This window comes from Aotus nancymaae, unplaced genomic scaffold (genome assembly GCF_030222135.1).
Source record: "Aotus nancymaae isolate 86718 unplaced genomic scaffold, 86718_ANA_hifiasm-v0.15.2.pri h1tg000033l, whole genome shotgun sequence".
In the NCBI taxonomy this organism is placed as follows: domain Eukaryota; kingdom Metazoa; phylum Chordata; class Mammalia; order Primates; family Aotidae; genus Aotus; species Aotus nancymaae.
Genome location: NW_026988447.1, coordinates 16,469,336 through 16,494,150, shown reverse-complemented (window position 1 = coordinate 16,494,150; position 24,815 = coordinate 16,469,336). Strand labels below are relative to the sequence as shown.

The window sequence follows — 24,815 nt, the reverse complement described above, 5'->3', positions numbered from 1 at the left end:
CAGAAGTTTCTTCCTGGTGAACTTGCCCACTCCAGGCCCTCTATAATTAATTATAAAGTCAACAAGCCCCATATGCAAGCCATGCCCCATAGCACAAGCCTGTAGTCTCAACTACTATAGAGGCTGAGGTGGGAGGATTGCTTGAACCTGAGAATTAGAGGCCTAGAGGCCAGGTTGGGCAACACAGCAACACTCTATCTCTTTGGAAAAAATAAGGCCCCGAGTCTGCGCGGGCGGCGCGGACAGAAGCTGTGAGGACCCGGAGCACGCAGATGTTTCCGGCTTAACGCTCATCTCCGTGTCTGCAGCATTCTCCGCTTCGACCCGGCGGTTAGAAATCCACTATGTCTATTCTCAAGATCCATGCCAGGGAGAAGATCTTTGACTCTCATGGGAATCCCACTGTTGAGGTTGATCTCTTCACTGCAAAAGGTCTCTTCAGAGCTGCTGTGCCCAGTGGTGCTTCAACTGGTATCTATGAGGCCCTAGAGCTCCGGGACAATGATAAGACTCGCTATACGGGGAAGTGTGTCTCAAAGACTGTTGAGCACATCAATAAAACTATTGTGCCTGCCCTGGTTAGCAAGAAACTGAATGTCACAGAACAAGAGAAGATTGACAAACTGATGATCGAGATGGATGGAACAGAAAATAAATCTAAGTTTGGTGCGAATGCCATTCTGGGGGTGTCCCTCGCCATCTGCAAAGGTGGTGCTGTTGAGAAGGGGGTCCCTCTGTACCACCACATCACCGACTTGGCTGGCAACTCTGAAGTCATCCTGCCAGTGCCTGCATTCGACGTCATCAATGGTGGTTCCCATGCTGGCAACAAGCTGGCCATGCAGGAGTTCATGATCCTCCCAGTGGGTGCTGCAAACTTCAGGGAAGCCATGCGCATTGGAGCGTAGGTTTACCACAACCTGAAGAATGTCATCAAGGAGAAATATGGGAAAGATGCCACCAATGTGGGCGATGAAGGCGGGTTTGCTCCCAACATCCTGGATAATAAAGGAGGCCTGGAGCTGCTGAAGACTGCAATTGGGAAAGCTGGCTACACCGATAAGGTGGTCATCGGCATGGATGTGGTGGCCTCCGAGTTCTACAGGTCTGGGAAGTATGACCTGGACTTCAAGTCTCCTGATGACCCAGCAGGTACATCTCACCTGACCAGCTGGCTGACCCGTACAAGTCCTTCATCAAGGACTATCCAGTGGTGTCTATAGAAGATCCCTTTGACCAGGATGACTGGGGAGCATGGCAGAAATTCACAGCCAGTGCAGGAATCCAGGTGGTGGGGGATGATCTCACAGTGACCAACCTGAAGAGGATTGCCAGGGCTGCAAATGAGAAGTCCTGCAACTGCCTCCTGCTCAAAGTGAACCAGATTGGCTCTGTGACCAAGTTCCTGCAGGCATGCAAGTTGGCCCAGGCCAATGGTTGGGGCGTCATGGTGTCTCATTGTTCTGGGGAGACTGAAGATACCTTCATCACCGACCTGGTGGTGGGGCTGTGCACTGGGCAGATCAAGACTGGTGCCCCTTGCTGATCTGAGCGCTTGGCCAAGTACAAACCAGCTCCTCAGAACTGAAGAGGAGCTGGGCAGCAAGGCTAAGTTTGCTGGCAGGAACTTCAGAAACCTCCTGGCCAAGTAAGCGGTGGGCAGGCCAGCCCTTCAGTTGCCTGTTGGCTAATTAGACTCCTCCTCTCGTGTCAGCTCGGGTAGCTCCAGGCCCCCCGACCAACACTTGCAGGGACCCCTGTTAGTTAGCTCCCCTCGCCCACCACCGTGGAGTTCGCACTGCTTGCTTAGAACTTCTACAGAAGCCAAGCTCCCTGGAGCCCTCTTGGCAGCCCTAGCTTTGCAGTCATGTAATCGGCCCAAATCGTTGTTTTTTCCACCTCGCTTTCCACCAAGTGACTGGAGCAATATGAACCTCCAGTGTCATCTCCGGGGTGACCACAGGCAAGATCCCCAGTGGTTTTGTGCTCAAAATAAAAGGTATCAGTGAACCATGTGAAAAAAAAAAAAAAAAGAAAAAATAAGCCCCCATATTTTGCACTTCCATTGAGTTTTTACTCTCTCATGCTTAGTCATGGGCATAGGTTGCCATGATTTAATCATACGATTATGTGATCAAGGATTACCAGCTGGGCGCAGTGGCTCATGCCTATAATCTCAGCACTTTGAGAGGCCTAGGTGGGCAGATTACCTGAGGTCAGGAGTTCGAGACCAGCCTGGCCAACATGGTGAAACCTTGTCTCTACTAAAAATACAAAAATTAGCTAGGTGTGATGGTGTATACCTGTAGTCCCAGCAGCTCAGGAGACTGAGGCAGGAGAATTCCTTGAACCCAGGAGGCAGAGGTTGCTGTGAGCAGAAATCATGCCACTGCACTCCAGTCTGGACGACAGAGTGAGATTCCATCTAAAAAAAAAAAAAAAAAAGGTTTATGAGTCATTGAGGAAGTCTTCTAAAGTGAAAAGATACAGGAAAATACAAACAGAAAGAAGCAATCTGGGCCGGGTGCGGTGGGTTTATGCCTGTAATCCCAGCACTTTGGGAGGCCGAGGCAAGAGGATCACCTGAGGCCAGGAGATCCAGACCAGCCTAGGCAACATAGAAGACCTCATCTCTATTTAAAAAAAAAAAAAAAAGAAAAGAAAAGAAAGAAAGAAAAAAGCAATCAGGAGGAATTAAAGACTATTCAGGGAAAATAAAACTTTAGAAAGAAAAACAAAATGTCATTAATATCCTTAGAGTTATTAAAAAAATATATACAGTATCTACAAAACAAGAACAAAATGCTGAAGAACAGGAATTCTCAAAGAACAAAAGAGTCCTTGGGAATTAAATGCATGATAGAAACAAACAACTCTTAATAGAGGAGAAGGTAAAGTTGAAGTATCACTAAAAGTAGAACAAAATAGCGATAGAAATAGGAAAAAAAAGATAACGAAACAGAAGGAACAGAAAAAGTAGAACAAATCAAATCATCAAAATAATTTAAGAAAAATCAGAATTTAAGAGCTTGATTTTTCAAATTAAAAGGAGCCACCAAGTGCTGAGGAAAACAGATGAAGATAGATTCATAACAAGTCACCCACTGTGAAACTTCAGAACAACTGAACAAAAAAATTATTCAACTAACTTCTAGGGGAAAAAAGTAAACAGTTTGGTTATATCCAAAGAATGAAGAAACACAACAGCTTTGGACTTCTCAACAGCAGGACTGGAAACAAGAAGACAAGAAGCAAGATAAATGCCTTCAAAATTCCAACCTAGAATTTTGTCCTTAGAAATTATCAAGCAAGAATGGAGATTGAGGACTTCCAGTTCCAAAATGGCAGCATAGAGGCAAACTGGCTTCACTCACCTCCTCTTCCCCTGACCAGAAAACCAAAAACAAATACACAGCACTGAGATTTTCACCAGCAACAACTCAGAGGTCAAGTATGAGGATGAGATAGTCCCTGGGGCCACAGAGAAATGGAAAAATTCTGAGTAGATAATAGAAAGTCAAATCATCTATAAGTAATGATGATTTCTTCCTAATATTTATATCTCTTATTTCATTTCCTTATCTAATAAATTGGCTATTATTTACAAAATGGTTAAAGCTACCTACTTCGTCTTGTTCTTTATTTTAATAATGTTTTCAAGGATGACATTTTAAAAATATGTAAAAACTAGACAAGGGTCCTGACCAGTCAGAGTAGAGGCACCAGTCACAACAGATCTCAGGGCCAGGCATAGTGGCCCATACCTGTAAACCCAGCACTTTGGGAAGCTGAAGCAGGAGGATCACTTGAGCGCAGGAGTTTGAGACCAGCCTAGGCAATATAGTGAGACATCATCTCTACAAAAAATTTTAAAAATTAGTCAAGCATGGTGGCACACGCCTGTAGTCCCAGCTACTTGGGAGACTGAGGTGGGAGGATCACTTGAGCCCAGGAAGCAGAGATTGCAGTGAGCTGAGATCAAGCCATGGCACTCCAGTCTGGGTGATAGAGCAAGATTTTATCTCAAAAAAACCCCAGATATCAGCTGTAGACAGTTAGTACGGTTAAATCAATGTGCAATTATGTGCCCACAGTATGCTCTCAATGTTTTATCATCATGCATGATGTTGTTTGCTGATTCGTAATAAATTTAAAATAATATTTTTTAAAAGAAAATGTACATTGAACAAAGATATTTTCAGACATTCAAGGTCTCAAAAACTTTTTTTTAAGATGGAGTCTCACTCTGTTGCCCAGGCTGGAGTGCAGTGGCGTGATCTTGGTTCATTGCAACCTCTGCCTCCTAAGTTCAAGTTCAAGCGATTCTCCTGCCTCAGCCCCCTGAGTAGCTGGGATTACAGGCACACACCACCATGCCTGGCTAATTTTTGTATTTTTAGTAGAGACAGGGTTTCACCATGTTGGCAAGGCTGGTCTCAAACTCCTGACCTCAGGTGACCCTTCCGCCTTGGCCTCCCAAAATGCTGAGATTACAGGTGTTAGCCACCGCACCCGGCCTCCTGTGTATCTTAAGAAGCAACCAGACGATGTGCTTCACCAATATGGGAGAATAAATCAAGAAAGACGAAGACATGTACTGCAGGAAGTAAGAGATCTAGAGCAGGATCAGGTAAATCCTGAGGTGACAGCTGTCCCCCAACATGGGGTAACCAGTCTCAGTAGACCTGGCATGGTCAGCACTGTCATCATCAAGGTCCTCTCTGCCAATCTACCCTTGTTTAGCCTGAGGATAGAGTGCCTGCCTGGGTGACCCTGACCCAGGTCCTTATCAGCGGTTGTCTTGTCTTGACCATGTGTTGATGAAATTCCTTCCCTTCTCTTCATCTAAGGACAGTCATTTACAGAGCAGCCCTCTCTGTCTGACCAGACTTCAGCTGTGACCTGTACCTGGTCCATACTTCGTCTCTGTCAGATGGTTGGAGTCTAATAAATTGTCTTGTTTCTCAAGAGTTACTGCAGACAGAGGAAGTCTCTTGTTAACACTCAGAGGAGCTAAAGCCAGACTATGACCCAGACACTCTGTTCAGCATATTTTTCTCATGACAGCCTTCAACAAATGATGACAACATTGTCTTTTCCTCATACAACCAGGTTTGTGACTGCTACTCTAGTTCTCAAAACTAAATAATTTAGTATTTAAGAATATATATACAGATGATGGGGCTTTGGGGAAGAGCAGATGAATGATGAGCACAAAATCAAGATAGTACTTGAGAGCTGGGCACTGTGGCTTGAACCTGTAGTCCCAGCTGCTGGAGATGCTGAGGAGGGAGGACTGACTGAGCCCAGGAATCTGAGACCAGCCCAGGTGACATAGCAAGATCCTATCTCCAAAAACAAACAGGCCAGGCGTGGTGGCTCACGCATGTAACCCCAGCACTTTGGGAGGCCAAGGTGGGCAGATCACCTGAAGTCAGAAGTTTGAGACCAGCCTGGCCAACATGGAAAAAACCCATCTCTACCAAAAATTAGCTGGGTGTGGTGGTGCATGCCTGCAATCCCTATTACTCAGGAGGCTGAGGCAGGAGAATCACTTCAACCTGGGAGGCGGAGGCTGCAGTGAGCTGAGATACTGCCACTGTACTCCAGCCTGGGTGACAGAGTGAGACTTGGTCTCAATAAATAAATAAATAAATAAATAAATTAAAAATAAATAAATAATAAAAATCACAACCTGGGCAACATGATGAAACCCTGTCTTTACAAAAAAATACAAAATTTTGCCTGGCACAGTTGTGCACATCTGGAGTCCCAACTACTTGGGAGGCTGAGGTGGGACATTTGCTTGAGCCTGGGAGGCTGAGGCTGTAGTGAGCTTAGATCGTGCTGCTGCACTCCAGCCTGGGTGCTGGAGCAAGACCCTGTCAAAATCTATATACATTTTTCTAAAACACATTTTTTGAAATGGTAATGCTTAGTCAAAGGGTATCCATGTTTAAAATTGTAACACTGCAAATTACCACCCAAAACGATCATATATTTTTATTTTCCCATCACGAGTAAAGTGAGAGTGCTTATTCTAAACACTGTCTTCCACACTGAATATTATCAATCTTTTAAATCTTTGCTAATGTAAGAGGGGTAAAATAATTTATTGTTATTATATTAATGTGCACAGCTGGACCTGGTGGCTCGTGCCTATAGTCCCAGCTACTCAGGAGGCTGTGGTAGAAGAATCATTTAAGCCCTGTAGTTCAAGATTTCAGTGAGCTATGATTGCATTGTTGTACTCCAACCTGGATGACAGAGCAAGATCCTGTCTTTAAAAGAAAAAAGAAAAGAAAAACAGAAATTTTAGAAAAGAAAAAAAGGCATATTAAGGTGCACTTCCTTAATTTTCAGTGAAGTTTAGCATCTTTTCAGAGATTCATTTATACTCCTATGATTCATCATCTATGGGATTCTCATGTATATTTATTAAGGAATAGTGGCAAATGTAATAAATGGCAAATTTAATTTGACTCTAAAGTTTCTAAAATATCTTCCTTTTAAAAGCTGTACTTTATAAAAGAGAAAAATATTGCATTCTGTAGATAACCTAGAGACAACTTTTAAAAAATTTCTGAAGGTTTGGAAACAAATTGGATGAAGAAGATAAAGATGAGTTCTAATTTGACTTCACCCTTAGTCAGTGGTAATAGATGGTCTATTACTCTAATTGTACCCTTTACCTCCTCTAGGACATTTAGAGAGGTCTCCAGACGTAGTTATGTTGTTATTTCAATGCAGAGAACAGCAAGTACTTCATGTGAGTATCAGTCACGGGGAAAATACTTGAGATAGTAAAATGCTAATTTGTCCATGATTCATTGTTGTTGACTATTTTTTCCATATACTACTTATCTCAATTTTTTTTTTTTTTTTTTTTTTTTGAGACGGAGTTTCGCTCTTGTTACCCAGGCTGGAGTGCAATGGCGCGATCTCGGCTCACCGCAACCTCCGCCTCCTGGGTTCAGGCAATTCTCCTGCCTCAGCTTCCTGAGTAGCTGGGATTACAGGCACGCGCCACCATGCCCAGCTAATTTTTTGTATTTTTAGTAGAGACGGGGTTTCACCATGTTGACCAGGATGGTCTTGATCTCTTGACCTCGTGATCCACCCACCTCGGCCTCCCAAAGTGCTGGGATTACAGGCGTGAGCCACCGCGCCCGGCCTACTTATCTCAATTCTGAATGTATTTCTAGCATTAAAGGCTTGTTACTGTAACAGAACCTGAATAGATATAAATGTAATTTAAACTCTTTTTTTTTTTTTTTTTTTTTGAGACGGAGTTTCACTTTTGTTATCCAGGCTGGAGTGCAATGGCATGATCTCGGCTCACTGCAACCTCTGCCTCCTGGGTTCAGGCATTCTCCTGCCTCAGCCTCCTTAGTAGCTGGGATTACAGGCACACACCACCATGCCCAGCTAATTTTTTGTATTTTTAGTAGAGACGGGGTTTCACCATGTTGACCAGGATGGTCTCGATCTCTTGACCTCTTGATCCACCCGCCTCGGCCTCCCAAAGTGCTGGGACTACAGGCTTGAGCCACCGCGCCCGGCCCCTTAAACTCGTTTGTTTAAGAGATGGGGTCTCATTATGTTGCCCAGGCTGGAATGCCATGACTATTCACAGGCACAATCATTGTACACGGCAGCCTTGAATTGCTGGGCTCAAGTGACCCTCCTGCCCTAGCCTCCCAAGTGCTGGGACTATAGGCACGTGCCACCATACCTGGTTAATTTACACTTTTAAGGTATACAATTCAGTGGTTTTTAACATATTCAGAGTCAACCATTTAGTTACAATTCAGTGGTTTTTAACATATTCAGAGTCAACCATTTAGTTATTCAGATAGCCATCACTGTTATCTAATTTTAGAATATTTTCATCACTCAAAAAAAAATCCTATACCCATTAGGTCACTCATCATGCCTCCTCCTCCCCCTAACTCCTGGCAACACTAATCTATTTTCAACATATAGATTTGCCGATTCTGGATATTTCATATAAATGAACTCATACAATATGTAGCCTTTTGTGTCTGGCTTTTTTCACTTAGCATGCTTTCAAGTTTCATCCACATACAGCATATATTAGCACTTAATTCCTTTATATGACAGAAAAAATTCCACTGTTTGTGTAATATATATCACTTATGGTTATCCATTCATCAGTTGGTTGTTTCAACTTTTGTGGCTATTGTGAATAATGCTGCTATGAACATCTGTGTACAAGTTTTTATGTTGACATATGTTTTCATTTCTCCTGGATGTTTACCCAGGAGTAGAAGTGCTAGGTTATATACAAACTCTTTACTTAATCACTTGAGGAATTGCCAATCTGATTTTCCTAGTGGCCGCACAATTTTACAATACTATCAGCAATGTATGAGGGCTCCAATTTCTCCAAATTCTTGTTTATTGTTATTGTCTGTCTTTTTTTATTATAACCATCCATTCTGGTGAGTGTGAAGTGGTGTCTCATTGTGGTTTTGATTTTCGTTTCCCAGTTACTAATAATATTGAGCATCTTTTCATGTGCTTATTGGACATTTGTATATCTTCATTGGAGAAATGTCTATTCAATTCCTTTGCCCACTTTTAAATTGGATTGCTTTGTTTTGGGGTTAATTTTTTTTTTTTGAGACAGAGTCTCACTCTATTGCCCAGGCTGGAGTGAGTGGCATGATCTCGGCTGACTGCAACCTCTGCTGCCTGGGTTAAGCAATTCTCCTGCCTAGCCTCCCAAGTAGCTAGGATTACAGGCGCCTGCCACTGTGCCTGGCTGATTTTTGTATTTTTAGTAGAGACAGGGTTTCACCATCTTGGCCAGGCTGGTCTTGAACTTCTGACCTCATGATCCACCTGCCTCAGCCTCCCAAAGTGCTGGGATTACAGGTGTGAGCCACCGTGCCCAGTGGGGGTTAATTTTTTTAGTTGATATATAATAGATGTACATGGTTTTTTGTTTGTTTGTTTGTTTTGTTTTTATTTTTTGAGACAGAGTCTCACTCTGTTGCTTAGGCTGGAGTGTAGTGGTGTGATCTCAGCTCACTGCAGCCTCTACCTCCTGAGTTCAAGTGATTCTTGTTCCTCAGCCTCCTGAGTAGCTGGGATTACAAGTGTGCACCACTAGGCCCAGCTAATTTTTGTATTTTTTAGTGGAGAGGGGTTTTCACCATGTTGGCCTTGAATGCCTGACCTCAAGTGATCCACCTGCCTTGGCCTCCCAAAATGCAGGGATTACAGGTATGAGCCATGGCGCCCAGCCTTTCATTTTCTTGACAGTATTATTGGAAGCATAAAAGTTTTTAAATTTTGATGATAAATTGCGTTTTAAAAATACCTTTGGAAATCTGGATAGAGGATAGTGTGTCCCTAACACATACAGAATAGTTTCATAGAATTTTATAGCAAGTAGGAAAGTAATTCAGGAGTGTATTACAAGAAGAACAAGAGGAACTAATTGACAATTCATTGAAAGGAAAAATATTTTAATGTGTAGGAAATTAAATTTCACATAGTTAATATGTAATAACAAAGGCTTTTTAATATAGTTGGACTTCTTTTCATATGTGTAAATGTACATAAAACAGATTGCAAGAGGTTATTACACAAAACACAAGCCAGAGAAAAATCCGTACTTACCCCTAAACCTGACTAAGTGGGACTGAAAGGAAACCAGAGTTGATTACTCAAGTTAAAGGGCTGGTGTCTATAAATGACAAATGGCTATATTAAAGAAGTAATTAACTTCATATAATGAACTATTGCTAGTTATATTGTAATTAATAAAAATTGCTCTTGAGATAAAACTTTTTTATTAATTTCTCTCTCTTTTCTTTAGTAGTTAAAAAAAAACTACATTCAATATGCATCTGAAACTTTTACAACAGCTCATGCAAAGCATACAGAGTTAACAGCTTATAAATTCTCCTTACCTGAAAGAAAACAGACATTAAAAAACCATGAACCACTATTGTGGTCACTCCTGCTAAAATATTTCTCCAATGTACTTCGGGCTATTTATTTCCTTCCTGTAAATACATTCTACTGTGGTTTAAATAAACATGAAGATACTGAAAGCTGGAGAAGGAATGGATCAGGAATTCTGGTAGACAGGTGAGGTTGAAATAACAGGGGAACTCTTAAAAGGTAAGTTTAGAAGCAGTCTCATCAGCTTGGGTCAGTAGCACAGGCAAGAAGGGCAATATGGGGGTAAGTAACCTATTCAAGAAGTCTAGCCAAAAGAATTCAGAATTCAAGCACAGTTAAGTAAAAGATATAAGGCACTAGCAGTAAGCAGGATCTTCACACCTGGGAATTTTTACATGCTTAAAGAAAGAACTGAATTCTCCAACCTTGCCTGAGTTTGCCACAGAGGTCAGTGGAATATCTGGCTGGAAGAAAGAAAGTAGCAGCTTCTGACATAAACGAATCCTGACAAGATGATGATGACTGGGTACCTGGCAGAGTTTCTAAAATTTTGGACCCATGTGTATTCTTCAGAGGGTTCTCTATAATGACAAATATAGGATGAGTTGAAGAAAGCATTTTATCACATCTAGGGAAAATCAATGTTACCAAGTGGCACTATTAGTGCCAGATCAGTTAGAATGGTTTGGTTGTAAATAATTAATAAAACCCACTCATACTATGAATAAAATCAAACAATGAGGAAATTTACTATATCATATAATAAAAAAGCTCAGAGGTAGGACAGGGTTGATTCATGCAGTTGTATTACAATGTCATGAAGGATCCAGGGTTCATCCATTCCTTTACCCTACTTGGTAACAGCTTTATCCTCAGGCAGTAGTAAGATTATTGCAGAATTTTTTTTTTTTTTTTTTTTTGAGATGGAGTCTTGCTCTGTTGCCCAGGCTGGAGTACAGTGGCACAATCTTGGCTCACTGCAACCTCCACCTCCTGGGTTCAAGTAATTCTCCTGCCTCAGCCTCCCGAGTAGCTGGGACTACAGGCATATGCTACTACACCCAGCTAATTTTTTGTATTTTTAGTAGAGACAAGTTTTCACCATGTTGGCCAGGATGGTTTTGAACTCCTGACCTCAGGTGATCCACCTGCCTCGGCCTCCCAAAGTTCTGGGATTACAAGCATAAGGCACCACGTACAGCCTATTGCAGAAATCCTTGTAACTCAGCCATGCCGATGTGCAGGGAAAGAGAAGTACTCTTAGGAATGAGAAAGTATTTCTAAGAACCCTGCACAGTTGGCCACACTCCCACTCTAGAACCAATTATTGGCAAGGGGATGGTAGAATAACCAGAATTGGTTTAGACTAGTCATCTGGAGTGGAATAAATGACAGGGAGTCAACTACTTATACTCAGTAAAATTGGCTGGGTGCAGTGGCTCACGCCTGTAATCTCAGCACTTTGGGAGGCCAAGGCAGGCAGATCACTTGAGGTCAGGAGTTTGAGACCAGCCTGGCCAACATGGTGAAACCCCGTCTCTACTAAAAATACAAAAATTAGCCAGGCGTGGTGATGCATGCCTGTAATCTCAGCTACTCAGGAGGCTGAGGCAGGAGAACTGCATGAACACAGGAGATGGAGGTTGCAGTGAGCTGAGACTGCACTCCACTGCACTCCAGCCTGAGTGACAAAGCGAGACTCCATTTTGAATTGAATTGAGTTTTACTTTTGTTGGGATTTCCTTAAATTTCCCTTAAATTGTCTATAACTATTTCTAGGCACCTAAACTCACTAGCAGATTTGTGTCTTTACTAGGGCAGGCCAAGCCAAAGGTGTTGACAGAGCTGTAAACTATGAAATAGTGCAAAATTCCTGAATGAAAGCATCAAAAATGATTTCGTAAGGGAGGTTATTTTTTCACAAACTCTGAGTGTACAAATTCTAAAGTGAAAGAAACAATAAAATATAAGGACCCAATTTTTTCCCTTGATAACTCTGACTTTAGCTAATTGATTTCATTCAATATATACCTGTAGCAGTGGTTTTCAAATCTCTGATCATAAACCATAATAAGAAAAACATCTTACATGGTGATCTAATACACACACACACACAGGCACACACAGAGTTGTTTTTAAAAACCGAAACAGAAACTCACAAAATGACAATTGCACTTTCCAAGGATGCAATAGTTTTCTTTCTTTCTTTTCTTTTCTTTTTTTTTTTGAGACAGAGTTTCGCTTGTTTTCCAGTCTGGAGTGCAATGGTGTGATCTCAGCTCACCACAACCTCTGCCTCCCAGATTCAAGCAATTCTCCTGCCTCAGCCTTCTGAGTAGCTGGGATTACAGGCATGTGCCACTGCACCCCGCTAATTTTGTATTTTTAGTAGAGATGGGGTTTCTTCATGTTGGTCAGGCTGGTCTTGAACTCCTGATCTCAGGTGATTCCCCCACCTCAGCCTCCCAAAGTACTGGGATTACTGGCATGAGCCATCGTGGCCGGCCCAGTTTTCTATTTTATTTGATTTTAAAACAAGTGGTAGCTGAGTGATGTGTGCTTGTAGTACCAGCTACTTTGGAGGCTAAGATGGGAGGATCACTTGAGGCCAGGAGCTTGAGGCCACAGTGTGCTATAAGCTTTAATGATGCTTTTGAATAGCTACTACACTTCGGCTTAGCAAGAACCTGTCTCAAAAACAAACAAACAAAAAATAAGTACTGATTCACATTCATGAACTTGATTTCATGACCCACTAACAGGTCTAAGCTGCAGTTTGAAAACATTATTCTAGGTTAAGTGGATAGGGAATATCTGGCTTTTTTAATACAAATCTTGCTCTTCCATAGCAGGAAGAGGAGGGAAGGAGATTGTCTATATGGGCAATGGTGAGAAGTGACTGAGCTTCTTAACCCCCATCTTTGGAATTCCATGGTTTACTTTTTTTTTTTTGAGACAGAGTCTAGCTCTGTTGCCCAGGCTGGAGTGCAGTGGCACAATCTTGGCTCACCACAACCTCTGCCTCCTGGGTTCAAGCGATTCTCCTGCCTCAGCCTCCTGAGTAGCTGGGATTACAGGCGCCCACATCATGCCAAGCTAATTTTTTGTTTTTTGCATTTTTATTTATTTTATTTTATTTTTTTGGCTTTTTTTTTTTTTTTGGAGATGGAGTCTCGCTCTGTCACCCAGGCTAGTGCAGTGGCAACCTCCGCCTCCCAGGTTCAAGCAATTCTCCTGTCTCAGCCTCCTGAGTAGCGGGGACTACAGGCGCACGCCACCATGCCTGGGTAATTTTTTGTATTTTAGTAGAGATGGGGTTTCACTTGGTCTTAGCCAAAAGGCCGAGAAGTGATTTTTTTGGTTTTCTTTTTTTTTTTTTTTTTAACAGAATCTCCCTCTGTCACCCAGGCTGGAGTGCAGTGGCACAATCTTGGCTCACTGCAACCTCCGCCTCCTTGAGTCAAGCGATTCTCCTGCCTCAGGTAGCTGGAACTACAGGTGCCCGCCACCACACCTGGCTAATTTTTGTATTTTTTGGTAGAGATGATGTTTTGTCTTGTTGGCCAGGCTGGTGTTGAACTCCTGGCCTCAAGCAATTCACCAGTCTTGGCCTCCCAAAGTGCTGGGATTACAGGTGTGAGCCACCACACCCGGCCCTATTGCCACATTTTGAGAACAAGAATATTTACCTGTTTTTTTCTAAGTGTTTCATAATTTTGGCTCTTACACTTACGTCTTTGATCTGGCTGGGTGCGATGGCTCACACCTGTAATTCCAGCACTTTGGGAGGCCAAGGCGGGCGGATCACCTGAGGTCAGGAGTTTGAGACCAGCCTGGCCAATATGGTGAAACCCCATCTCTACCAAAAATATAAAAGTCAGCTGGGTGTGGTAGTGGGTGCCTGTAATCCCAGCTACTTGGGAAGCTGAGGCAGGAGAATCGCTTGAACCTGGGAGACGGAGGTTACAGTGAGCCAAGACCAAGCCATTAATTATACGCCAGCCTGGGCAACAAGAGCAAAACTATGTCTCAAAAAAAAAAAGTATTTAATACATTTTTGAGTTAATTTTATATATGGTGTGAAGAGTCCAAATTCATTCTTTTGCAGGTGGCTGTCAATTTGTCCCAGCACCATTTGCTGAAAAGACTATTCTTTTCCATTAGATTGCTGTGTCACCTTTATCAAAAATCAGTTGATTACATACACATGGGTTTATTTCTGTTTATCCACATATTTTACATTTCATTTAGTCAATTGATTCCTAAGCATCTTATTCTTTTTTATGCTATTGTAAATAGAATTGTTTCTTTCTTTTTTTTTTTTTTTTTTTTTTAAGACAGGGTTTCACCATGTTGGTCAGGCTGCTCTCGAACTCCTGACCTCAGGTGATCCGCTTGCCTCAGCCTCCCAAAGTGCTGGGATTACAGGCGTGAGCCACTGCACCCGGCTTAGAATTATTTCTTAGTTTTATTTTCTAATTGTTCATTGCTAGTGTATAGAAATAGTTGATTTTTGTATATTGATTTTGTGTCCTAAAAGCTTGCTGTGGTGGTTTATGAACTCTAATAAGTTTTTATTGTGGATTTCTTTTAATTTTTTATTTATTTCTTTCTTTTTTTGAGACAGGGTCTGTTGCCCAGGCTGGAGTACAGTGGTGCGATCTCGGCTCACTGCAACCTCCACTTCCCAAGGTTCAAGCAATTCTCATGCCTCAGCCTCCAGAATAGCTGGGATTACAGGCACACGCCATCACCCCCAGCTAATTTTTTGTATTTTCAGTAGAGATGGATTTCACCATGTTGGCTAGATTGGTCTCCAAGTGTTGAACTCAAATGATCCTCCCACCTCAGCCTCCCAAAGTGCTGGGATTACAGGCAAGAGCCACCATGCTGGCAGAAGAATCGCTTGAACCCAGGAGGCGGAGGTTGAAGTGAGTGGAGATTTGTGCCACTGCACTCCAGCCTGGGTGACAGTGCGAGGCTCTGTCTCAAAAAAAAACTAAAAAAAACCTTACTCTGTTAGTAAATTTCAAGTATATAATATGATATTAACTACAGTCATGATGCTGTAAATTAGCTCCCCAGAATTTATTCATTTTCGTAATTGAAAGTTTGTACTCTTTGACCAACATCTCCCCATTTCCCTTTATCTGATCTTAGGAAAAAGTCATCCTTTTTTTTTTTTTTTTTTTTTTTTGAGGCTGTCTTGCTCTGTTGCCCAGGCTGGAGTGCAGTGATGAGATGAGTCATCCCACTTCCATTAAGTATACTGTTAAATGTGGGTTTTTCATAGATGGTCTTTATTAAATTAGGGAAGTTCTCTTCTATTCCCAGTTTAGGTTTTTTGTTTTTTTTTTGAGACGGAGTTTTGCTCATTACCCAGGCTGGAGTGCAATGGCGCGATCTCGGCTCACTGCAACCTCCGTCTCCTGGGTTCAAACAATTCTCCTGCCTCAGCCTCCCGAGTAGCTGGGACTACAGGCGTGCGCCACCATGCCCAGCTAATTTTTGTATTTTTAGTAGAGATGGGGTTTCACCATGTTGACCAGGATGGTCTCGATCTCTTGACCTCATGATCCACCCATCTCGGCCTCCCAAAGTGCTGGGATTATAGGTGTGAGCCACCGCACCCGACCCAGTTTAGGGGTTTTTACATGAAAGAATGTTGAGTTTTGTCAATGTGTTTGACATGATGTATTACACTTATTGATTTTCAGATATTAAACTAATTTCATGTTCCTGGGATACATCCCACTTAGTCATAGTTGCAATTTTTCTTCTTTTTTGAGATGGGATCTCACTCTGTCACCCAGGATGGAGAGCAGTGGCATGATTTTGGCTCACTACAACCTCCATCTGCTGAGCTCAAGCAATCCTCCCACCTCAGCTTCCTGAGTAGCTGGGACCACAGGCGTATGTCACCACATCCAGCTAATTTTTTTTGTAGTTTTAGTAGAGACAGGGTTTTGCCATGCTGTGCAGGCTGCTCTTGAACTCCTGGGCTCAACTGATCCACCCACCTTGGCCTCCCACAGTGCTGGGATTATAGGTGTGAGCCACCACACCTGGCCAATCTCTGCTTTTCAATTGGATTGGTTAATTTATTCACACATTCACACACAGTGTTATTGGATTAGATTTACATCTGCCATTTAATTTTTTTTAAAAAAAATTTATTTTAGATGGAGTCTTGCTCTGTTGCCCAGTCTAGAGTGCAATGCCATGATCTCGGCTCACTGCAACCTCCCCCTCTTGGGTTCAAGAGATTCTCCTGCCTCAGCCTCCCAAATAGCTGAGATTACAGGCACCTGCTCACCTTGTATTTTTAGTAGAGATGGGGTTTCACCATGTTGGCCAGGCTGGTCTGGAACTCCTGACCTCGTGATCCACCCACTTCGGCCTCCCAAAGTGCTGGGATTACAGGTGTGAATCACCACACCCAGCCTAAATTTTTGTTTTCTATACGTTTCATATGTTTTCTGTTTATCTTATTTTTTTTTTTTTTTTTTTTTTTTGAGACGGAGTTTCGCTCGTTACCCAGGCTGGAGTGCAATGGCGCGATCTCGGCTCACCGCAACCTCCACCTCCTGGGTTCAGGCAATTTTCCTGCCTCAGCCTCCTGAGTAGCTGGGATTACAGGCACGCACCACCATGCCCAGCTAATTTTTTGTATTAGTAGAGACGGGGTTTCACCATGTTGACCAGGATGGTCTCGATCTCTTGACCTCGTGATCCACCCGCCTCGGCCTCCCAAAGTGCTGGGATTACAGGCTTGAGCCACCGCGCCCGGCCCTTATCTTATTTATTTTATTATTTTATTTATTTATTCGAGATGGAATATCACTCTGTCGTGCAGGCTCTTAGAGTGCAGTGGCTAAATCTTGGCTCTCCTGTCTCAGCCTCCCAAGTAGCTGGGATTACAGGCGCCCATCACCATGCCTGGCTAATTTTTGTATTTTTAGTAGAGATGGGGTTTTACCATGTCGGCTAGGCTGGTCTTGAATTCCTGGCCTCAGGTGATCCGCCTGCCTCGGCCTCCCAAAGTGCTTAGATTACAGGCCTGAGCCACTGCACCCAGCCTAGCATTATAGATTAGTTAGTATATATTTTTTATTTTTATTTTTCTGAGACAGAGTCTTGCTCTGTCGCCCAGGCTGGAGTGCAATGGTGCAGTCTTGGCTCACTGCAATCTCTACCTCCTGGATTCAAGCAATTCTCCTGAGCGTGGTGGTGGGTGCCTGTAATCCCAGCAAATGAGGAGGCTGAGACAGGAGAATCGCTTGAACCTGGGAGTCGGAGGTTGCAGTGAGCCGAGATCCCTCCGCTGTACTCTAGCTTAGGGACAGAGAAAAACTCTGGCAAAAAAAAAAAAAAAAAAAAGGCCGTGCACGGTGGCTCATGACTGTAATCCTAGCACTCTGGGATGCTGAGGTGGGTGGATCACGAGGTCAGGAGTTCAAGACTAGCTTGGCCAACATGGTGAAACTCTGTCTCTACTAAAAATACAGAGTGTAAGTAAACAGACACACATTACTCAATATCCTTACATTCCAGACCATGAGATCCCCGAAGATAAAGCCTGCTCTCTCACCCCCAAATCACAGTACCTAGCACTAATGAATGAATATATAAATGAGTGAATGAATTCATTTTCTTTAAAATGATCCTTTTTCAACTCATCTTGTCAAAAGTACCTTTCTCTGCTTCTGATCCTTGAGGTCACTATTCTGTCCTTAGTAAACAATATTTCCACTCCAGGACCAGACTGAATTCCCTCCAAAAACAAGATCCTTTCTTCCCTTTAATCTAGAGGAAGTGACAGATCAAGGTGCCTTTCACCGTCATTTGGCCTCTAAGTATGCTGGGGTCTTCTGGACCGCTCACATATATTACCATTCCATTATCTTACTGTTCTTATAAACCAAGCTTCTGACTGAAATCAGCATATTCAAGGCTCTTACTGCTTGTTCTATTTTCCAAGCTTTTAATTTTGGCATGTCGATGAAGAGTCGAACTCTGCAAAATGTTTAAAGAGATTTACTCTTGATACCAGATTGGCTACTAAATATTGTAAAAAAGAAAAAAAAAGATATTTACTCTGAGCCAAATATGAGTGACCATGGGCCACAACACAACCCTGGAAATCCTGAGAACCTGTGCCCAACGTGGTCAAGCTACAGCTTGGTTTTATACGTTTTAGGGGGACACAGGACATCAATCAATACATGTAAGATGTACATTGGTCAGGAAAGGCAGGACAACTTGAAGTGGGGTCTGGTGGAGGGGCTTCCCGGTCATAGGTGGATTCAAAGATTTTCTGATTGGTAATAGGTTGAAAGAGTTTATCTAAAGACCTAGAATCAATAGAAGGGAGTGTCTGCATTAAGATAAGGAGTTGTGGAGACCAAAGTTCTTATGCAGATGAAGCCTCCAGGTAGGCTTCAGAGAGAATAGATCGTAAATGTTTCTTATCAGACATGAAAAGGTGCCAGATTTAGTTAATTCTCACCTGAATGAGGAAAAAGACCTGGAAAAGGAAGGGGATTCTCCACAGAATGTACATTTTCTCCACAAGAGACAGTTTTGCTGTTGGCCAGGCGCAGTGGCTCATGCCTGTAATCCTAGCACTTTGGGAGGTTGAGGCTGGGGGATTGCCTGAGCTCACGAGTTTGAGACCAGCCTGGGCAACTTGGTGAAACACCTTTTCCACTAAAATACAAAAAATTAGCCAGGCATGGCGGCATGCGCCTGCAGTCCCAGCTACTCAGGAGGCTGAGAAAGGAGAATTTCTTGAACCCGGAAGGCAGAGGTTGCAGTGAGCCGAGACTGCACCACTGCACTGCAGCCTGGTGACACAGCAAGACTCAGTGCCCCCCAAAAAAGAGACAGCTTGGCAGGGTCATTTCAAAATATTTCAAAGAAATATATTTTGGGGTCAGGCATGATGGTTCATGTCTGTAACCCCAAAACTTTGGGAGGGTGAGGTGGACAAATTGCTTGCGTCCAGGAGTTTGAGACCAGCCTGGGCAACATGGGGAAACGCTGTCTCTGCAAAAAATATCAAAAAATTAGCCAGGCATGGTGGCACATGGCTGTAGTCCCAGCTACTTGAGAAGCTGAGGTGGGAGGATTGCTTGAGCCAGGATGGTTGAGGCTGCAGTGAGCCGAGATCATGTCACTGCACCCCAGCCTGGGCAATAGAGTGGGATCCTGTCTCCCCTTCCAATCCCCAGCATCCCCCCAAAAATATATACTTTGGGATAGAATACTTTTATTTTTTTCAGGACCTACTATCTGTCATGCTGGTATCTTATTGCTACTTGCTATAAGGGTCGGCTTTGTCAGTCTTAAGGTCTCTGTCAATGTTAATGCTGGTCAGTTGCACCTGAATTCCAAAGGGAGGAGGGTATCATGGGGCATGTCCGACCCCCACTTCCCATCATGGCCTGAACTGGTGTTTTAGGTTTACTTTGGAATGCTCTTGCCCGAGAGGAGGAGTCCACTCAGTTGATTGGGGGCTTATAATTTTATTTTTGGTTTATATTCAGAATCTTTCATGCATTTATTATAGTATTCCACAGTTTGGGATTTTATTTTGTTTTGAGACAAAGTTTCACTCTTGTTGCCCAGGCTGGAGTGCAATGGTGAGATCCTGGCTCGCTGCAACCTCTGCCTCCCAGGTTCAAGCAATTCTCCTACCTCAGCCTCCCAGGTAGCTGGGATTACAGGCATGTGCCACTACACCTAATTTTGTATTTTTAGTAGAGGCGAGGTTTCTTCATGTTGGTCAGGCTGGTATTGAACTCCTGACGTCAGGTGATTCGCCTGCCTCGGCCTCCCATAGTGCTGGGATTACAGGCGTGAGCCACCACGCCAGCCTGTATTCCACAGTTTTATAGATGTATGAACTTTGCGATTAACTAGTTAAGAAAAAAAAAAAAAATTGGCTGGGCACGGTGGCTCACACCTGTAATCCCAGCACTTTGGGAGGCCAAGGCAGGTGAATCACCTGAGGTCAGGAGTTCGAGACCAGCCTAGCCAACAGGGCAAAATTCCGTCTCTACTAAAAATACAAAAAAAATTAGCTGTGTGTGGTGGCACACACCTATAGTCCCAGCTACTTGGGAGCCTGAGGCACGAGAATCCCTTGAACTCAGGTGCCTGAGGTTGCACTTAGACAAGATTGTGCCACTGCACTCCAGCCTGGGCAACAGAGCAAGACTCAATTAAAAAAAAGAAAGAAAAAGATTCACTCTATACAATTGTTATTGATTTGTTGTAAATGGATTGCTAATCAGCAACTGTCAGAAATATGTTGTCTTTTTTGGTAAAAGGGCAAGGGTAAGAAGAATGGGGGGGAAGGAAAGGAAGCAACTTTTTTTGAGCATCTACTTTATGCCGGATATTTTGTTATGCATTTAATTTTCACAAAAACCTTATAAGCAAGGGAGACAGAATAATTGTTCCTAAATATCTGGTCTTCTCTTCTTGGAAAGTTACAGAATTTTTGGTGGGCTCATGGTTCTTGTGCTAAGTTTTCTTATTACATTTCTCAGCCTATCTCAAAGCTAGGGACACAGGAAAGTGACATGAGCAGAATGGATGTGTGTAACTTGTGGATGGTATTGAGTAAGGAAAGCAATGTGCCCTCCTCTTTGTTTTTCCCTCTCCCTGCTGGACTAAATATTGACTTTTCTATTTTTTCGAGACAAGTCACCCAGGCTGGAGTGCAGTGGTGAAATCACAGCTCCCTCCAGCCTTGAACTCTGGGGCTCAAGTGATCCTCCTGCCTTGGCCTCCCAAAGTGCTAGGATTACAGGTACAAGCCACTGCATGCCCAGCCTAAATGTTGACTTTTCATTCTAGACCACATGGCTGAGAGCACATATGGATGACAGAGTAATAAGACTGAAGAAATCACTGACCTGTAGGTAACTAACACTATGGAGCCTACACACCATAAGCCCTAGACTGCATCCACTTGGACTGTCACATAAGTGAGAAATAACTTCTACCTTGTTTTTTGGTTTTTTTTTTGAGATGCCTTGTTGCCCAGGCTGGAGTGCAATGGCATGATCTCAGCTCACTGCAACCTTTGCCTCCAGTTTTCAAGTGATTCTCCTGCCTCAGCCTCCCAAGTAGTTGGGATTACAAACACCCGCCACCATGCCCAGCTGATTTTTGTATTTTTAGTAGAGACAGGGTTTCACCATGTTGGCCAGGTTGGTCTGGAGTTCCTGACTTCATGATCCACCCACCTTGACCTCCCAAAGTGCTGGGATTAAAGGCGCGAGCCACGGTGCCCAGCTAAATTCTACCTTGTTTATGCCACTGTAATTTAAGTCTCTGTTACAGCTTCTAAACCAAGTTGTTGTGTAACTCCCTGTGCAATCTATGTTAGTGGCTCTCTTTGGAGTTGTACAACATGGCAGCCCTGAACTGAACTAATGTAGTAATGAGAAAACAAGTTCAGAAAGATTAAAAAATTTTCTGGGCCAGGCATGGTGGTCACGCCTGTAATCCCAGCACTTTGGGAGGCTGAGGCGGGCAGATCACAAGGTCAGGAGTTCAAGACCAGCCTGGCCAACATAGTGAAACCCCATCTCTACTAAAGATATTTTTAAAAATTGAGAGAGAGATCCAAGATGGCTGATCACTAGCAGCTCGGGCACGTAGCTCCCAGTGAAAGCGCAGAGAACGAGAGGACGCCACACTTTCAGACGAATATTTGTAGCTCACGGACCAGGAGATTCCCAGCGGAGGAGCCCCACGGGTCGCCAGGGCGACTCTTGTGGCCGGCGCGGCAGTTTTGCTGGCGCCTTAAAGCGGCAGTTCTTGGTGCAGAGTCCGGAGATTCCTGGGCAGAAAGGCACCATCAATCTTAACACCGCTGTCTTGGCCGGCGCAGTGGATTGCTCAGTTTTCGGCGCTGGGAATCAAAAAGTTGGACGTCCGCTCAGAGACCTAGTTAGAAAGTCGGTAATTACAAAGACGATAGATGGATAAATATATAATCAAGGGAAGAAAGCAGCCTAAAAAGGCAGAGAATACTCAAAATCAGAATGCCTCTCCCTCTACAGGGGATCGCAATTCCTCATCAGTAACGGAACAAGGCTTAATGGAGAACGAGTGTGTTCCAGTAACAGAAGCAGGTTTCAAAACGTGGGTGATGAGAAACTTCTGTGAATTAAAAGAACTTGTTCTAACGCAATGCAAAGAAACTAAGAACCTTAAAAAAAGGTTTGACGAAATGCTAACGAGAATGGACAATTTAGAGAGGAATATAAGTGAATTGATGGAGCTGAAAAGCACCACACGAGAACTTCGCGAAGCATGCACAAGCTTAAACAGTCGAATTGATCAAGCAGAAGAAAGGATATCAGAAGTCGAGGACCAGCTCAGTGAAATGAAACGAGAAGACAAGATTGGAGAAAAAAGGATAAAAAGGAATGAGCAAAGTCTCCAGGAAATATGGGACTATGTGAAAAGACCTAATCTACGTTTGATAGGTGTACCTGAATGTGATGAAGAGAATGAATCCAAGTTGGAAAATACTCTTCAGGATATCATTCAGGAAAACTTTCCCAACCTAGCAAGGCAAGGTAATATTCAACTCCAGGTAATACAGAGAACACCACAAAGATATTCTTCAAGAAGACCAACCCCAAGGCACATAATTGCCAGATTTATTAGGGTTGAAATGAAGGAGAAAATACTAAGGGCAGCCAGAGAGAAAGGTCAGGTTACCCATAAAGGGAAATTTATCAGACTTACAGCAGATCTCTCAGCAGAAACCCTACAAGCCAGAAAAGAGTGGGGACCAATATTTAACATCCTTAAAGAAAAGAACTTTCAACCCAGAATTTCCTATCCAGCCAAACTAAGCTTTATGAGCGAAGGAAAAATTAAATCCTTTGCGAACAAACAAGCACTTAGAGAGTTCACCACCACCAGGCCTGCTTTACAAGAGCTTCTGAAAGAAGCACTATACATATAAAGGAACAACCAATATCAGCCTTTCCAAAAATATATCAAAAAGCAAAGAACATTAATACAGTGAAAAATTTACATCAACTAATGGGCAAAACAGCCAGCTAGCATCAAACGCCAGTATTAAAGTTATATATATTTTAATTGAATAAAAAGCCAAAACCCATCTGTATGCTGCATCCAGACCCATCTTACATGCAGCGATACACAAAGACTCAAAGAGAAGGAGAAAGATTTACCAACCAGAGAGTAAAAATAAACAAATAAACAAAAAGCAGGAGATGCAATTCTCGCCTCTGATAAAGTAGACTTTAAAGCAACAAAGATCAAAAGAGGCAAAGAAGGACATTGCATAATGGTAAAAGGATCAATGTAACAAGAAGAGCTAACGATTCTATAGATCAACGAGATAGAAAATTAACAAGGATATTCAGGATTTGAACTCAGACCCGGAACAAGTAAACTTAATAAACATTTATAGAACTCTCCACTTCAAATACACAAAACATACATTACCACCTCACACCTATTCCAAAAGTGACTATATAATTGGAAGTAAATCACTTCTCAGTAATCGCATAGCATTTCATAGGTTTAAATGAAATATTGGTTGGCTGTTTGTTTGTTATCTTCTTCCCTTATTCCTTCCTGACTACATCATTAAGTATAATTATCAGTATACAAGAGGTTTTCAATACCCATTACTAAATTGCATTCTAGCCTGGGCAAGAAAGCAATACTCTCATTCTCTCTCCCTCTTTCTTTTCCTTTTTCCTCCTCCCCATTCTCTCTCTTTCTTTCTCTTCCTTTTTCCTCCTCCCCATTCTCTCTAAAAAAAAAAAAAAAAAAAAAAAAAAATTCTAAACCATACTTAAAACTACCACCTTACTCTATATGAAAAAAAAAATAATAATAAAAAATAAAAATAAAAATAAAAATTAGTTGGGTGTGGTGGCAGTCACCTGTAATCCCAGCTACTCAGGAGGCTGAGGCAGGAGAATCACTTGAACCTGGGAGGTAGAGGTTGCAGTGAGCGGAGATCATGCCACTGCACTCCAGCCTAAGTGACACTGGGACACTCCGTCTCAAAAAAAATTTTTTTTTTCTGAAGTCAGACTGCAATGTGATAATAGCAAAGACATGGAATCAACCTAAATGCCCATCAATGGCAAACTGGACAAGGAAAATGTATTATGTACATACTATGGAATACTATGCAGCCATAAAAAAGAACAAGATCATGTCTTCTGCAGGAACATGGATGGAGCTGGAGGCCATTATCCATGGCAAACTAACACAGGAACAGAAAACCAAATACTGGCTGGGCACAGTGGCTCATGCCTGTGATTCCAGCACTTTGGGAGGCTGAGGTGGGTGGATCATGGGGTCAGGAGTTCAAGATCAGCCTGACTAACATGGTGAAACCCCATCTCCACTAAAAATACAAAAATTAGCTGGACATGGTGTATGCCTGTAATCCCAGCTACTGTGGAGGCTGAAACAGGAGAATGGCTGAACCCAGGAGGCAGAGGTTACAGTGAGCCAAGATTGTGCTGCTGCACTCCAGCCTGGGTAACAGAGCAAGACTCCATATTAAGAAAAAAAAAAAGAAAGAAAGAAAAGAAAAAGAAAACCAAATACTACAGTCTCACTTATAAGTGTATAAGTGAGAGCTAAATGATGAGAATACATGGGCACAAAGAGGGGAACAACAGACACTGGGGCCTGCTTGAGATTGAAGGGTGGAGGTGGAAGAAAGGAGAGGATCAGAAAAAATAACTAGTGGGTACTAGGCTTAGTATCTGGGCAAGAAAATAATCTATATAACAAACCCTCATGACACGAGTTTACCTTTGTAATGAACCTGCATATGTATCCCTGAACCT

The 24,815-nt window shown here is 42.8% G+C and overlaps 1 pseudogene; it reads left to right on the top strand.

Annotated features, from left to right (window-relative positions):
* The first annotated feature begins 344 nt into the window (after positions 1-344).
* On the top strand, positions 345-1,872 carry LOC105729338 (alpha-enolase-like; annotated as a pseudogene).
* Positions 1,873-24,815: the final 22,943 nt, after the last annotated feature.